At 37.4% G+C, this 17,581-nt stretch overlaps 1 protein-coding gene and 1 long non-coding RNA gene across 7 annotated transcripts in view; one reads left to right on the top strand and one right to left on the bottom strand.

Annotated features, from left to right (window-relative positions):
* Positions 1-17,581, bottom strand: part of DSCAM (DS cell adhesion molecule) — a 466,019-nt gene that overhangs the window by 195,534 nt on the left and 252,904 nt on the right. The window lies entirely within an intron of this gene.
* LOC141749221 (uncharacterized) overlaps positions 1-17,581 on the top strand; it is a 50,191-nt gene that overhangs the window by 13,853 nt on the left and 18,757 nt on the right. For both annotated transcript variants that reach the window (XR_012589288.1, XR_012589286.1), the window contains exons 2-3: positions 11,360-11,473; positions 12,397-12,649. This is a non-coding gene — a long non-coding RNA (uncharacterized LOC141749221). The remainder of the gene's footprint in view (positions 1-11,359; positions 11,474-12,396; positions 12,650-17,581) is intronic.

Raw genomic sequence — 17,581 nt, forward strand, 5'->3', positions numbered from 1 at the left:
CTTTATGGTTGCTTGGCACTGTTTATTAAGTAATGAGAGCCACTATGTGTTTTCTTGTATATTTTTAAATGACGAATGTTAAGAAAACAGAGGCGTTTTAGAACAAACTACTGCAAACTCATATTCTAAATATTAGACTTCAGTCTGAAAGTCACACAAAGCATGTTTTCCACTTCTAAACCTTATTTTTGAAGAAGGATAGCATTAGATTAAAACAAAAAACACAACAACAAAAAAACGTCAAAGCAGACAGAGACCAGCATTGCCTGGACACTAAGCAGTCTTTGTGAGCAGTCATCCTCTCTTTCTTTATCTCCACAGGCCATTAAAGAATACGTTGAGTCACAGAGTGACCTTGCTTGTCAGCAGCATATGACATTAGTACAGATGGCCTTGACCATGCTAATAACATGTATACATGAAGATCTATATAATTGACGTTTCTTGCACTCCTAGAAAATGCAAGCAGCATAAAGTTGCCTAAACAGGGTTGACCTGACAGAAGCGCCTACACATGTACAGCACGTTCAGTACATTCTAGATGTGCAGAACCTGAAGTGCATGCTTTGCACCGATGATAGGTGCAGTGCAACTATTGTAGAGTGTAAGTCAGACACACGCATGACCTCTTGCACAACTGTAGATGTAGAACAATAATGGCCAACTGCATGCACAGAAGCTGTCTTTGAAGAATTAGCACATTGGCATAAAATACACCTTGAAGCAGAGGCGCATTATGAACCCTGTGAACCATATATGGGTTTATATATGAGATTTAGTCATGGACCAGTGATCTTTTGTTCTTACTTGTGCATGACAGTTGCCTCAAAAGAGATGTGACTCTCTATACACAGTGCTTTAAATGCATAAGGTCTAAAAGTGCTTTTTTTTTTTTGACAAATTCATCTAATGTAAGGATATTCACCCAATTTGCTTCAATGTACTTCTTTTCCCTGAGAAAACACAGTGCAGTTTTGGGGCATTGACATTTTAGGTGAACATTCAAAAAATGCTAGTGTCATGTAGATGAGAACATTTAAAAATAATTATCCCTATTTTTCAAAACCAGGCAGCAAAAAAGCAATGAAGAAAAAGATCTGAACTAAGACTATCTTTCTTCCCTTTTCTTGATATTCAACTTTAATCTGGGTATACTCTTTTATGCTGCCAATGGCTTAGGGATGTGAACAGCCATAAATGAGTCTTATAAAAAGAAAATTAATGCAGCAAAATCTGACAGCTGTATGGCATTTATTATAAGCAAATTCTGCATTGGTTCAATCTCTTGAGCAACTGTTATTTAGGTCAACATTATTGCTTTCGTAGTTCACAGTCTTTATCTCCCAGGAGAAAGCCAATTTTTCTTCACTCCAATTCTCCTAGGCAGAGTCCCAAGCGTTTGTATCACTAGCCCTAGGATTTGCATTCTACACCATGTCCACAGTCAAGACACATTATCTTCCTCCCTAGAGCATTTTCATTAAAAAGGTGTAACATATATGCAATCCCTGTAAATTGAGCCTTGTTGACTTTACGTTCTTTCTGGAGCAAAGGGAGCATTGTAAAAAACACAGCACATTGCAGAGCAAAGAACACAGAAGGTAGGAGAAAAAATAAATAAATAATATCCAAAAGATCCAAAAGCCAATATCCCGTGTTTCATTTCTTTTCTTTCTGACAGTAGCATTGGCCCCAGAGTGTAGTAAGGAGCAGTTCAATAATAACGATCTAAGGCATGTCTTCAATAGAGACTCAACAGCTGACAGCTCTTCTGCTCAAATTGACAGGAGCACAAGGAAAGGCTTGAATAATTAATTGTAAATGGTTGGATGTGATCTGATTGTGTGACCAACCTGTTACCATTGACTTGCTTTGACCTAATCTTTCAAAATGAGATATTAAAGCTGAAACTCTTCTACACTTTTTTCCTATTACCTGGCCAGCTCTTCTTCCGGGGCATAGTCTGCAGAGTATACCCATGAGATGATGGGTGCCAAAGGAGAGTTGTGATTTCACTTGGGTGACTATGACACTGTACTGTAGGCCTGCCTCGTCGATATAAAAAGTACTTTTAAGTTCTACTATACAGTTGCAGCATCAGAAAAAACAGCGATCGGGAAAGACACATTACCAAAGGTAACAGCTTTTCACTAACAAATTTATTCCTACTATAAAAAAAAAGCTACCCTTATTTAATTTCTGAGATACTTTTTAGCTAATATTTCCTAGAATAATTTCCCATTTAAATAGAAGCTGCACACATCTGAACATTCAGATGCAAGCTATGCGATAAATGCCATTTCAAACATCATCTGCACTTATTTTTTCCAGGGACGTAATATGTTAAAATGGATGACTTCAACATAGCATTGCCTTTTAGTTCAGATGCTGCTTTTTCTGTATCAACAACCCTCAAGTACTGGTGGCACAATAAACCTTTGTTTAAGCACCATTCACCATAGTTGGATGACAAAAATAGCAGGCACCCAATAATTTGTGGTTACTAAAGTCCATACAAATCTTTTAATATGAGAAGGAAAGGTTGCTCTTCTAGCTGGCTAAGGTGTGAAAATGTATGGTTAAATGCTGATTCTGTGTTTTGAAGGAGTATTTGCTACAGTTAACTGGTAAACGCTTCCCACACCATACCTTGGGAAACAGTTGTTTTTCAGTGATGAGTAACAAACATCGTCTGTAAGACCCAGACTTCTCTCTCCCCTTGTTCAGGCAAAATTCTCACTGAATTTTACTGTGCATGGGAAGGCTAACTGACTGAGGAGTCCGTATTTCAAAGCTCGTTTGACGGCTCATCTTCGGAACAACAGACACTGCTTAAATGAAAGACAATATGTTTGTTCAGGACAGTCCTGGTTGTCTCGCTGTATTCCAGTCCCAACTTAATGCTGCACCATAGCACGGGGTGTATGGAACTGAAATAGTCTTCAGTGTTTAATTATAAAAAAGTCTTGTCTCTTTTTAAAACATAACTTATGTTTAAGGCCAACAGTAGCTCTCAAAAGACATTAGGTTTTGAAGAAGAAATTGGAATACACAGAAGTACAATATACCTTTAATAAGACAATAAAAGTTTAAATTACCTCAATTCTTCCTCACATTTAAAATAATATTCTGTGGAGCGGCATCACCTGTTTCTTGCCAGACTGTACCCAACTATTAGAGTTGCTGAAAAAATTGTTCTACAAAACTTTTAGGAGCAATGTTTGCTTAGACTATAACCTTGGTTAAATATTTATACATTAGTCTTTAGTTTTATGTAATAAAGTATCCCATATATGCATGTGTGCACATGCATGTCCTCATGCAGGTGATAAATAATAGAAGGTCTCTCTTTATGATAAATTATAGATGAGATGTATAATATATGAACTAAAGTTAACAACGGGAAAAAATCATTCACACACAAGAAGCTGGGGGGCGGAATTCAGTGAAGTCCCACTACTTCCTGGAGGGAGGTGGCATACAAATAAAATTTCGGTTCAGAAAAATACATCTGAAGTTTTCATAACTGTACAACTTTCTCGACTCTGTTTATGGAAACATTTTCTATCAAAACAACTGGAAAAAAAGAAATATGAAAAAAGTAAATCTCACTTCACTGAAATAACGTTGAGAATTTGGCAGGATTCAGGGAAGAGCTGCAAGAATGCTTCAAGAGCTGAAAGTCCAGTTTCACAGTGGTAGATTTAAAAGTCAAAGGCCTTAGGTTATAAAAAATGAGCTTATAAAGAGACATGACACCAGCACGAAGGATGAGAGGGAAGACTTTTAAATTAGCAGATCAAGACATAACAGCATATCCTATCAGAATGTGAAAACTAAATTAGACAGAATAGACAGAAGATGGAAAATTTAAGCAATAGGCTATTCACAAAAAATATCATAGTTCATGCAGAAATTACAAAGTGGGGACAGGAACTATACGGTAAATTCCAGGCAGAAATATGGAAGGTCAAAATAGTTTAAAAGATTGTTTAGAAAAAAAGCAGAGCATTTGTCTTTCCTATGAGAATTTGCTGTGGCAGAGTTAGAGTGAACTGCTACTGAAACTCTGGCCCCATCATCTCCCTCCGAGCAGCCTGGCCCCTTTACTTATGTGTCTGGAAGGCAGGTGGGGACCACGGCATTACGGGGGGCTTCCTTTGGAGGTGTCCACTTCCGCGTGTAGAGGCAGCTAATAATTTGAAGACGCTTGCCTTTAGTTTCTAATTTGAATTAATCAGAATTTTATTATGGAATTACTTCTCTGAACATTGCCAGACACATCTGTCCCCTTCTGTGCTAAAAAGCCTCCGATTAAAGAAATTCCTAGAATGCATGGCCAACCATTTCTCTAACTTTATCGTTATTTCTGGGTTCCTGGCCAGATCAGATGTACTGCATTCACACAAGAATATCAGAACAACCTATGCTGGAATAAAGAGGTAGGGGCTTGGAAGAAGCAGCACCTTTCAACAAATGAACAGAGCAAGTATCAAAAAGGCACACTGTGGCAACCTTCCGCGCACAGAACAAAAATTGGTCTCAACAGTTGCCGATAGCCTGATCCGAGCATAATGTGAACCAATCATAAACAAATTTTTTTCTGGACGTGGGGAAGCTTTATTCTGAATCTATGAAATCACTCATTTATTTTTGGTCCTTGTGATTGTATAATAAACCTGAGAATGAAAACATTCTGGAACCCAGTTTCCAGTCTAGGATTTTTCTGGGCCCCCAGAGATTAAAATTAGACTGAAATTAAGAATTGATCGTGTGGGAATTTAATTGCACTCTTTGGGCTTGAGGTAATTTCTGTTAAATCTAGGGAAGTTGCATGTGGTCAGGAACAGGATCGGTTCTCATTAACAGTGCCAGGTATGCACACTGCAATCTTGTGTCCATAGCATCCACCTTATAGAAATGTCATTATCTCAAAGGGGAGGCATAAGTGTGCTACTGTCTTCTCCAACACACTTACAAAGGCTGACAGAAGAGTACACTACGTGAACCAACCCTCCTCCACCCTGTGTTCCTTCCCCTTGGTTTTAAGAGTAGCACTATTTTTCTGATCAATTTGAGGAGGGCGAGAGGAAAACAAAGAGAAAGCTGAAAGTGCAGTAGGTAACTAACTATACAATGACCTTTTTTTTTTTTTTAAATGAGATAGACGTCCATCAATTTAAAGGGACAAAGAAAGAGAGGAATATGGGCGTATTGATGGATGACAGGACAACTGTGAGTTTCCAGTGAGACATAGCCATAAAAGAACCTAATAGGATTCTAAGATTAAACAAGTAAGGAGTTTTCGTAGACACAGGGATGCAGTAGTACTATTTAATAAGATGCAGACAAGAGCTCGTTTAGGATATCATCAGTAATCCAAGTTGATTTTGTTCAGAAAGGACATCTCAAATAAGAATAGAAAATCAGCTATAGAAGTGCTTAGGGAAAAAGAGAACCTATTACTTTAGGAGGGACTTTTAAAAGTTGGTTTGCTTATGCTACTAAAATAAAGGTAGTAATAAATGGTCAATAATAATATTACAGTAAATAACAAAATAAATATGTTTGGGTGTATACGCCAGGGAGAGAGAAGAATTATTCAATTTAAAGAGCATTACTGGAATAAGATTTGATGGCTTTGAATTATCCATGAATAAAACTTAGTCTAGACATTTGGAGAAGATTAGAAGATTTGGAGAAGATGGAGAGCCTTCCAAACAGAGCAGTAGGGAAATCTACTTGTTTCAAGGCGGAGCCTGAGGTGGGGATGGAAGCGACCACGTAACATGATCTGGGAGTTCAGAAAACTTGTGATGTAAAGCTTTGGGCATTAAATTCAAGGAAAAAAAATGGCGTTTGTTAATGTCCCTCAGCATGTATTGTATCATATTTTGTTGATCCTATGATTCACCTCTTCTGATCATTAATTTTAGGGTTCAGGAAGACTTCTTCACCCAGAGTCGTCTTCTGTGTATCTATTGTCTTCTGAGTGCAGAGCAGTTTGCTTCCCTTTGCAGCAAGGTGATGGGATACTGGGCAGAAAACAACAACATTCTAAGTGGAAAGGCTTAAAAAAACCTTAAGTGCTTAGTTGGCATCTGTTGTTTGCATGCTCAGGATTAAAGACAGTTTCCTAATTTGGGAACAGTAAAGAATCATGATACCAGCTAGACTGGCAAGGTCCTCTGGGCTTTTTACTTTCCTGTGCATCACTTGGAAGTTTTTTTATGAGAGCTATCCTGCCACTGGAGGGTTGTAGGATCTCACTTTTTCATCCCTCCTTTTCATTGTGTCATATTGTTTTGGGTTGTTTGGGGGTTTTTTGCCTTTTTTTTTTTTTTTGGTTGGTAATTTTAGATTCTGTATACCAAAAGTTTTAAGATCATTTTAAGCAGTGCTTTTTGGTTTGTGTTTTTTGGGGGAGATTAAGAATAGATGTTTTGTGAACTCTTCAGTATTATGTATTTATGTTCATGGAACTGAACTTGATGACACAGATTGTTCTTTTCCTAAATTCTAATGGAAGCAGCAGTTAGTTTTTACTTTTATGCCCCCACTTCAACTGAGTTTCTGACCACTGAATGTTTCGCAGCTGAGAATAAAGCAAAAGATCAGTTTTCTTTCTCTTGTGGGTTTTGGTTTTGTTTTTTTCCCCTTTCCAGTTCTGTGTAAGGAATTATAAGGACAAAACCCTTTTGGAACTTGGTGGAGGAGACTGACTTTCTGCAGAAATACTGAATGTCTAATTTGACACAGTTCTTCTTATATTTATTTGCAGTAAGTTAACAGTGATGCATCCAGAAAACAGAAAATTAAACCATCTGGTACCTCTTGCAAATAAGTATAAAATCTTCACATGAAGATTATATTGTGAGGTATATGTACAAGGAGGATTATAATGAATATTCACGTACTATGTCATACTTTGCAAAACTACAGGGCTTGTCAAGCCACCAAAAGAGACTGCACCCAGGGAAAACCTTTGTTTTCTTTTCTAATTTACAGCTTGGATACTGTGGCTATTTTTGCCACAGTGTCACTGACAAAACAGCCACCAGAATACTTCTGCTGGACAGGTATTCTGCTCGCTGTTCATAGTGCAGTTGTCTTGATTTACGGATACTTTCAAGGAGCAGTTTGAATAAATCACAAGTTATGCATATGTAAAGGAGATTAAGGTGACGGACTATCCTTTTAGAAAAGTAACAAGTAGACAAATATAACAATTTGCCCTCAGACTTTTCAAAATCAAAACATATAGTGCAATATTGCTATTTTTATATCTACCAGTAACAGCAGCAACAAAACCACTGAGAAGCTTATGAAAATTTCCCAACTTTGAAGGTCTAAGTCACATAAAATGAATATACACACTGATGTGCTGGGTTTACCGTTGTAAGGGACAATAAAGAAATGTAGAAAATGAAAGAAAAGAATTTACTAATTATTTTGTATCACAGGGTGGAAGGGAAATTCTGGGGAAGTAGGGAAGCAGCTAGGTTCCCAGGAGGCAGTAATAACATATTGTAATGTAATGGAGATCTTCTGGATCTAATGGTGTAAGAACAACTTAAACTAGCTGAAGATCTGCCTTTAGGGCAACAGGGAATAATTTCATGAATGGTTATTTGTATAAGTTTGGTCAGTAAGAAAACTCTAAGGGTTCTTCCCTCTCTGATTTTCATTAAAGTTCTCTCTGTATAAAACATCTCGACAGAACACAGTACCCAAACCACTGACTGAAGTCAATAGCCACAATAACTTGCTCATGACCGTAAGAACCTATGTTTCAGGCTATTAAGAAATAAAATTAACGGAAAAAAACCCCAGTATTATTTTTTTTAAAAAATCAGTTTTACCAGCAGAGACAGTTAAAACATATTTCCAGCCTATTCACAACCCTTCTGTTAACACCCATTGATTAGTAATAACTAATGCCACTTTATCTCTTCACCAACATGGAAATGTGAACCTCAGAAAAAATATGAATACAACAAAACAGAGGCTTGTTCTTCAATTTTTCTTGGAGCTGCAGAGATGAAGATCATGTATAAAAACAGACGGTACAATATCATATTTATGCAAAATAATATTATATTTATGCAATAACACAAAACGTTGGCATGGGTGCTTCTGAAGTTTCCTAAGGGATTCTTGGACAATTGTTTTTGCTTTGCAACCCAAAAATATTCACAATCAATTCGCTAAAAAATGAAATCTACAGTGGAACCTCCCTATTTAGCTTTTGAGAAAAAGGCAATCTACTCAGGGCTTTCCTTCTGGAAGAAGACACTCTGCCACTCTCAGAATCAGCAGAACAAAGACGTAAACCATGCAAAATGGATGACCATAAAAAGATTTAAATCCTATGAGGTGCTAGTCAAAATTAATACGTAATATCCCAGCAGTCCATCATCTAAATAAGATGAGGACAATAATGACTCACAAAGCTAGGTTGTCTCCTACTGAATTTTAAAGAAAGAAAATGGGTTCAACAGTTCACAGGTGAGTGAGTAATCTGCCTTATTCAATGGCAATACTCCAATTTGCTAATCACTGCTACTTGGAAAATTCTTTACCTTCAGAAATAGAAATGTTATTACATATTGTATATAATACTATAGCTCCTTTGTGCTGAGAGCATTCAATACTGTTCCTCAAACCATTCCCTACAGGTAATAGAGTACCCACAAGCTGGCCTTGGCAACAAGGAACTTAGAAAGTTAAAACTAAGACTGTGAGAACAAAGCATGACAGAAAAATAGTCATAATTTGTACAATTAAGTTGATCTCCTGGTGAGCATTTTGACTTCTAAAAACCTCAGTTTGAGCATTACAAGTCACCTTGAAGTGGAAGTATTCAAAAATCGTTAATATTTTAAATATTCTTGACCTTGGATCTTCTGGGGAAGTCATTGACCTAGTTTGGTTTGGATTTTCAGCTACTCCAATAAGTTTTACTTAGAAAGTAACTGAATGGAAAGAGAAAAAACTCTTCCCAGACCCCACGAGAGGAAACAGACAGGGTGTGGATGCTACTTTTAAGGGGTTATGGTTATCCATGAGGTCTACCACTTGCCCCTAGAGGAAACAGACACAAAAAAATCTTGCAAACTTTGCATCCACAGACAGGAAGCAGAAACTGGAGTCTGCCCCTCAACACCATTTCCTAGGTAACATTGCTTTGATTGTGTCTTCCTTAATATTGGTCATTAATTAGGATTTAACAGGTTTTAAGAGTTATGACAGTGTAACTATAAACAGAAAAGGGATCCTAGAAGAATCCATAAGCAGCATCCAAATATCAAGTGAAAATTACAATTATTCCTTGTCTATATCAAGATTATTCCTTAAATATGACTTTTTGTTTGTTTGTTTTTCTTCTGGATTCTGTGATGATCTTGACTGAGTATACAATTCTGTGGTCTCTTTTGATTTATTTTTTTACTATGCTTTGAACTTACTTGGAGGGGGAAAAGAATATTGGCATCTGCAACGTGACTGACTGTGCAGCCTGATCATTTGCTAAGCATTATTAAAAGCTCCCAGAAATCACTCCAGTGCATTGCCCTTTACAAGCCATCAGCCATCAATTCAGACCGTCAAATGTGATTACCAGCACTCTTCCTGAAGCTACTTCCAAGCCATTAGTCTGATCGAAAAGCTGTGTCTTTTTTTTTTCCCAAGTGCATGTATATCTACCACACCAGTGCTTCTGTGTTTATGTGGTGATTCATTACACTTCTGAATAGCATTTATGGTGTTAAATCTCCAAGACAGGGCAGAATTTAACTTTTCAGAAATCATCCTTATTTAAAGAAACTTGTTCAAAGATATGCTCATATGTACATCTCTCTTCCATATACACGTATCCATTATGTATTTCAAACGTACTTCTGCCAGCATTTGCAAAAGAGATTTACTGGCAGTTGCCTGGAAAAGTACAATTAGACTGAAATCAAACTGTACTACCAATATCTACTACATGTCCTGCTTTTATGGAGTATATTGTGACTACTTTTGCACTTTTGTCTGACCAGGAGTGGATGAGATAAATCCCCAAAAAATTTCATCCAGGGCCCTATGAAATAATTTGTAGAGAAATTGTAAACACTTTATATTTGCCACACATTTTTTCTGGGAAATCAAAGTCAGCATGTGTGTGATCTTCCGCCCAGAATTATAATTGAACTTGGATGTTGACTTTCCTTCCAGCTCAGCCTTCACTTCAAGAACACACAAAATGACAAACACAAACAGCTGACACAGGAACATTGTCAGGTATTGAACTGTAGTCGTCAGGACTGGCCACCAAACATAAAATGTGTTCTATGGTTTCTTAGTTATCAAGCCAGTTGCTCACTGGAACAGCCTCATCAGGGGCGTGGTAGAGCCTCTGTCACTGGAGGTTTTCAAGATGCAATTGAACAGAGTGCTGAATAATCTCTACTAGGCTACCTTTCCCACAAAAGGTTGGACCAGATGGTCCTTCAAGGTCCCTTCCAACCTGGGCTATTCTATGAAGCAATCTCTACATGCCGAGATTTCTAAGCACAAGCCATTTTGAATCTGCTAGGAAAAAAAAAAAAAAGAAAAAAAAAGAACATAGAAGAAGAGAAGAAGGACAGGTTGCCTTTACATGGTCCTCCCTCTTCAAGAGCAATAATGAAATATCACATCTACGTTCCTCTCGCTCACAGTTCTTTGCGAACAAAACGGCCGTTATCAGTCCAGCTTCAGGGCAGATCAGAGCACTCTATTCTTCAAACAGCATATTTCATTTAATCAAACAATTGATGTGTATTTCAGAGGCACACACATTTATCAGTTTGTTAGAGTTTCTATTTCTTCATCATACTGTATCAAACACAACCAATGAGCAATCCTGCTGTACTCATGGTCCAGATCCTTGGGATACCTTGAGCTGTGTGCTGCTCTCTAGATGCTGACATGTATGAATACATGACTTTGAAGATTGGAGTATTACAATTACCATGGAAACTGCTTAAGCCCATCGCTTCTAAAGTCGTGGAGGTATGGATTTAGGTGCCTGACTTGGTGCCCCAGGCTTGTAAATGCCACTTCATGACTCTCCAGCATGCATTGAGAGACCCACTCGCAAAGGGGCAAAGGGGAGGGGGGGAAGCTGAACAACCTCCACCTGCTTAATTTCCTCCTGACTAAAAATGTAGAAAAGGGAACATTTAATGAATAGTCTTATAGAAATTCAGCTCTGAGCCCTGTTAAAATGTCCTTCTATTGTACAATTGAGCAAATGACCAACTTTTCATTTATTTGTGTGAGCAATGTCTTACATGTGGTTTTTCATTCTATAATTGGAATATAATATGCCAAGATTGTTTATCTTCACCTGATTGAGAAACCAGAACAAATCCTCACAAAACGAAGAGGTCCTGCAGCAACAACAGCAGAAGAAATCATCATAAATGCAAGAAAGCAAGACAGACAGGTAACTAGAAGATGCACCATTCCCTGCAAATAATTTATAACAAATCATTTATTTATCCAATTTCACTGTTTTTTCTGCTCACAATGTGTTAGCGAGATCCCACAGTCCTAGAACTGACTCTTCACTTGAAATTATTCATGATTTTTCCCCTTTAATGATAAAAAGGTTTCTCTTTTCATTTCTTTTTCAAAAAGATTTTTACCAGGTTTGAAAATGATGTAGAATTAGATTTAAACTAGACAACTTTATTTGAGCTTAGAGTGCTGAAAACTTATCTAGATCTTAATTTTGTGGCATAATTATTCTTAACTGTATTCTTTTAAGGATACTTTTCCAAGCTATACACTTCAGTAACCCTATGTAAGTATTTAAGATTTATTCCACTCTGATTTTAAGCAAATCAGTAGTGTATTTCTCTAAGTCATGGTAAAAATATTGATGAGTGGGTATCTTTTATATTTGTCTCTCAATTTAAAGTTCTTCTATTCCTCTCCTCTCTGCTCGTTAATTTACACTTTGCACAGACCACATCCTATGTACCTCTGGGCACAGTGGGTCGCTTACAGAGCAATCTCTCTGCCTTCACTTCCAGGCATGGCTTCCCTTGGGCTGGCTGAGCTCCAGCTCTGGGGTACCAGCAGAACCTTCTTCTAGCATGGTCCAAGGTGTCTGTGAGCTGCACCCTCAGCTTTTAACAACACAATTGGAAAAAAATCTCACTCAAACATGAAGTTGAAAGTCAGAGACACATTTTTTCCCTATTACTGAGGCCTTTTGCATCTGTATTGACCAGAACCTCCTCTTCTTTGCCGAATTCCTTTTCTACTGAGAATAATCATTTCTTCTGCATGTCAACTTTTCCTTGCACAAAGGAATGCCTCTGAGAAACCCAACAGTGGGGTGTCTTCCTTTCTGTTTTACAGCACAGACATTTTCCTAAAATGCAGTGCTTGAAATAAGCATGAATTGCTTTGGGGATTGTTTGGAAAGACAGTGGACGTTAACTGCAGGGAGTGCAGTTCAATGCTGCTACTCGGACATCGGGACATGGTGTCACATTTGGGCAATGTATCACGCGTGTTTAAATCAAGCAGAAGACCTGTTTCTCTTCAGCTGACTCCACAGAGCGCCACGTTTCACCAGCCATGTATTGGTAACTTTCTTCAGCTGTTTAGGGTGAGTACCAAACTTACATGCTAGTAGTTACAACACCTGAATTATGCGTTGGCATAAGGCAGTATGCATATGGAATCCTGAAATTTAGTGTTCAAGAGCCCACTTATTTAACCAGATCCCTTTGTGTGAGCAGTTATCACAGCTGAGCGGTGTCACAGAGCACAAAACAGGAAATGCAGAGCCTGAAACAAAAGGATCCTATGCTCTGAAGATTATCCTGAGCGCTACACAGCAAAAAAATGACAAGGATAGAGGACCTTTAGCAAATGCTTAATCAGTAATTTCTTTTGTGAAGTAGTGTTAAAAATTGTTGCAATATTAATAATTCTAGTTCCCCAACAATAGAATGTGTTTAATCATGCCTGTGGCATAAAATACTACTTTTAACATTTTGACTTTCCATCAATATTAGAATACGTACTAAATGACACAAAATTCATTATATATTGCAATATATATAAAGGGCACAAAACCATACATATCAGACATCTTGCCCATTCAGATAACAGACAGCGTATTCAGAATATTTTCTTATGTGGTTTTTCATTTTTTTAATCTACTCTTCGTGCTTCTCTTTTTCTACTGCATATGCTAAGCTACACATATTTTACAAAATACATTTTTGCCAAACATAATGTCTTTTCCTCCGAATGCTGATCATAAAGAGAACGTGCATGAAGCACATATTAAATCAACATATGCTACCAAAGGGAAAGAGAAGAGGAAAACCAGCAGGTCTTCTGAATTTTTACAGTCCTCCATAATTTTTTTCAGCTATTAGGTACCAAGACGATACAGGTTTATAAACAAACTAACCATTGGAACAATTAAAACACACATTTTTTAGAACTGGTACCAAAAAATCACTTACTTTTGTGTCATCAAAGGACTGTCAAGTAGGACAACTGTTTTAAAGGCTGTATCCTGAAAAGCAGCACCAAAGCAATGTAGCAGGACTTGCTTTTACCTCCTTCTACAAAAAATACTATCATATTCCAAGTAAACTAATTTGCAGCCAGAGACTAAAAACCTCAGAAAAAAATCCAGTTTTAGCACTGCAAATAGTTAAGCAGGAACGTATAAGAAATGTGATACTGTGGGAATTTCAGAAGTTTAATAGCTAAATTAAAGAAGGCTTAATTTTTGATACAAATATTTCTGAAGCCATTGCACTGGTAGGAAGACTGAAGTATTATCATGGCATAAATAGATAATCAATTTCGCTACTGAGACAAAGAATAAATGAGTTAATTCATTACTTTTTGCAAAAGGATCAAGCTAGTATTTATACTATTTTAATACTACATGTCCATAGCAATGTCATATTTCCATCCATATAAGAATTTATGGGGAAATGGAAGAATTTGCTACTTCATTGCTTAACAGCTGGTATGACCTTCCTGTAGTTTTAAAATCAAAGGCTACAGTATTTAGCTTACAGTGGTTCTAAACTTTACATCTTTTCTACCATTTTATTACGTCACCTGATATTTTCCTCCACAGTGAGTCTTCAAACTATTGGTACAGTTCTGAAATGTTATTGAAATGCAATTTTCTTTTATACAGAAGGATTTATACCACAGGGCACCTCAAGCTATGCTGAGAATATGCAGTAGGGGCATACTATTTTACACTTTGAGGTCCTAATCAAGCTTCTTTTCCAAGGAAGGACCACTAGGGACGAGTGGAAGATGACAATTACAGGCACTTGAGTATCACCTTGATTTGGAGTCAGTGCCACCAGGGCATGCACCTGGACACAGGAGCTCAGAAACACTCTTGTCAAGACACAGTTTAGACATAGCCTGAGAGTGTTTTCAAGAGCCAACACAGTACAAAAATCCGAATTTCAGCAATAAGCTGCAATAAACTAGTCTCTGTGTGAGCCACAGACTGGAAGAGTTACCTTATGTGTGCCTGTGCACCGCTGTGAGAAGGTCTTCATGCAATGCAGATGAGATATTTGTATAAAAACACTACTAAAGGATTTAATTTCTACATAAACCTAACCAGTCATTTACCTTTCAAAACTCTTGCCTTCTTAAGAAAAGTCTTTCTTTTCTAAGCCCAACTTTGGCATTACAAGTAAAAGCTAGAAGAATTTGAGATGTGTGAGATGCGTAAAACCTAAATCCATGAGAGAGTCCTATAGCAGAGCCCACCGACACACAGAGGCAGTACTGTTCTGCACAGAGCTGCCTAAAAACCAAGGTGACTGTTCCTAGCCACCCTAAGGAATCCCTAGGGACAAGAGTAGCACTTCTCTGCAGCTGTGCGGTGGTGTGAAAGTGGCCCTGGTTGTTATGGTTTGGTAGAGGGTTCAAACATCCAAACCAAGTGTAAGAGCTCAGACTTCCACTGAAGATCCTGAGAGGGTCAGGAGGAATATAAGGAGCCAGACCGTTCACTGCTGTGAAATGGAAGGCAACTCTGGACATGTACACAATGAAATTTAGATTTTTAGAGAACTTCATGGGTGAAAAATTAGGCATCTTGCACATGTAATGTAACTACAGAATCAGTCACGACAACTTTGCTCTGCTTTCATTTTAGTCACCAAAAGGCCTGAAAGGAAAGCTGGACAGCAATGGTTTTATGGAGGGGAGGAACATTTTTTTTTTGTCTAAGGCCTTGACAAAAACAAAGCTTTGAAATACACACACGTAAGATGCATGTTTCATATTTAAGGGACATCAGAAGTATATTTCAGATCTGGGTCTGAAACACCAACCAATAAATGATTTCAGGACTAGTATTCCCACAGTCCATTGCACATAAAAGTGTTACCTACATTCTAAGATATCTGGACTTCCACCCCCTTTGAATTAGTACCTGCGCAATTTTGCTGAGCCTGGAGATGAAGTTTTGGTGAATGGTTAAGGATTTTAAATTAGGCTCAGCACATGTGAACGCAGTAGGTGGTTGGCTTGTGTACAAGAGCTCAACTGCATGCTGCCCAAAGGACCGACAAAGCAAGCTCTGGACTACATGCATGGCAGTTTAGGCAAATATGTGTGTGTGTGTATAAATAATATTGTCCCGAGGTCCTTTGTGCTGTAGCTAGGCTCCCTCTTTTCTCCAGTGTGAGTTCTACCACAGGGAGGGTTTGGGGATTCACTCATTTGAAATTAAGCCATTCACTGTGCTGTAAGGTATCCTAAAGAGGGTTGCTTTATTAGCCTATTTATACTATCTGAGTGTGTGAAGCTTCATCGTTTGCTTACTCGCACAATGCATTTTTTGCATACTTTTAGGTTCATACCACATTTCCATGATGGAAAGAAGTCCTCTAAGCATGTACGAGGCTACAGAAGACTGCGTCTACTTAAATGTAGCACTGTACATGGCATTCCCTGTAATCTCATTCATAATTCTAGCTGACATAACTAGTGTTCCTAGCTTGATGTATTTCTGATTAATGAGGCATTAGTTCTATATCAGGTAGCAATTTCAGAATAGTCTATTTCCAATGAGTTATGAATACGACTTGATTATTACCATTTGACCTACTCTTGTGTTGAGATGATTTGTGGCTGCATTTTCCCAGAGGACCGAACAAATGTCATTGCCTTGAAATACCACTGTTATGTTCCAGTAATTAAGTGAAGATTAAAAAAAATTGCATGGTAGGCATGGAATCTGTGCATGGTATTCGGCAATCTGAAATATTAGTACACTTACTTATAAGAGAATTTCCTTAACGTGAATGAAAATGAGCTACATAAAAATTCTGGAAGTGTTGACCTAATAGAAAACACAGCTGTTTCTCTCTTCCAGATATTTGAAAACATCAAGTTCTCTGCCTTACCCCATTTGCACCAGCCTCATGCAGAATGCACTGCTGTCACAGGGATTGTGGTCTTGGGCTTCAGTGGGCTTTAAATATGGCTTGTAGTAGTTAATTCTATGACATCCCACACAACCCAAGCCAATAAAAGGAAAAAAGATTAAAAATAAAAACTTAATTCTTAGCATAACTTAAGCTACTTTTTTGCAAGTATTAAAGTAATAGAAAAAATTAATAGTAAGAGAAATTAGCAAATAATTTAAAGAGTGTTTACTTTTTGGAACTGATTGAGGTCAAAGTCAACAGAGGAGGAAAAGAAATGGCACTTGAAGAAGAAAATGAGAACAATTCTAACCAAAGGGCCTAGAAGCTAGCCTCGTATTTGTGAATTGATTATTAGATATTGCTACAGAATCTGTATGAATCTTACTCAGAGAGCTACCAAAAAATAAAAGAGCAACTCAAAAATATATCTTATATATGGAAAATAAGGTTTAGCACCTATGATTTATAACAGCCAATATTGAAATTCTTCCATGTTTCATTTGTGGAGATCACTGGACAAGAGAATGAGAAATTGAGTTGAAAGTAGGTCCTGGGGCAAGTTTTTGCTGCCCTTACAGAGTTTGTAGAGAGAAGCTACATACTGTTCCTACTGATCTGAACAGAACTCCAAGGAGACATATCAACTGGTTATACTGCAGTTTCAAATTACACAGAGAATTCTGTTAATAGAAAAGAAAGAACAAAAAATTTGAGATTTGAAACAATTTAACATTGCAAAATTGCTGTTGTTATCTGGATTTCAAACAAACACTAAAAACCTTGCAAGAACTCTAAATAGGTCTGCTTTAACACAGACACATTATGGTTGTATATCCACACGTGATCTTCAAAATTAAACATGAAACGGATCTTAGTAACAAGTGTAAACCTTTAAAATTTCACTCCATTATAACAAATTACAGCATGCAAGGAGACATCTTCTGTGTTTTCCAGCTAATTTTTCACTCAATTTAAAAAAAAACAAAAACCAAACATTTTCTCCTGATATCTACATTCTTGTAACGTACCTCATACAATTCAATAGGAGGAAAATCAGATAGATTATATTGGTAAAATTTGTAAGATTACATTTCCTGCCT

This window comes from Larus michahellis, chromosome 1, assembly GCF_964199755.1.
Source record: "Larus michahellis chromosome 1, bLarMic1.1, whole genome shotgun sequence".
Taxonomy (NCBI): domain Eukaryota; kingdom Metazoa; phylum Chordata; class Aves; order Charadriiformes; family Laridae; genus Larus; species Larus michahellis.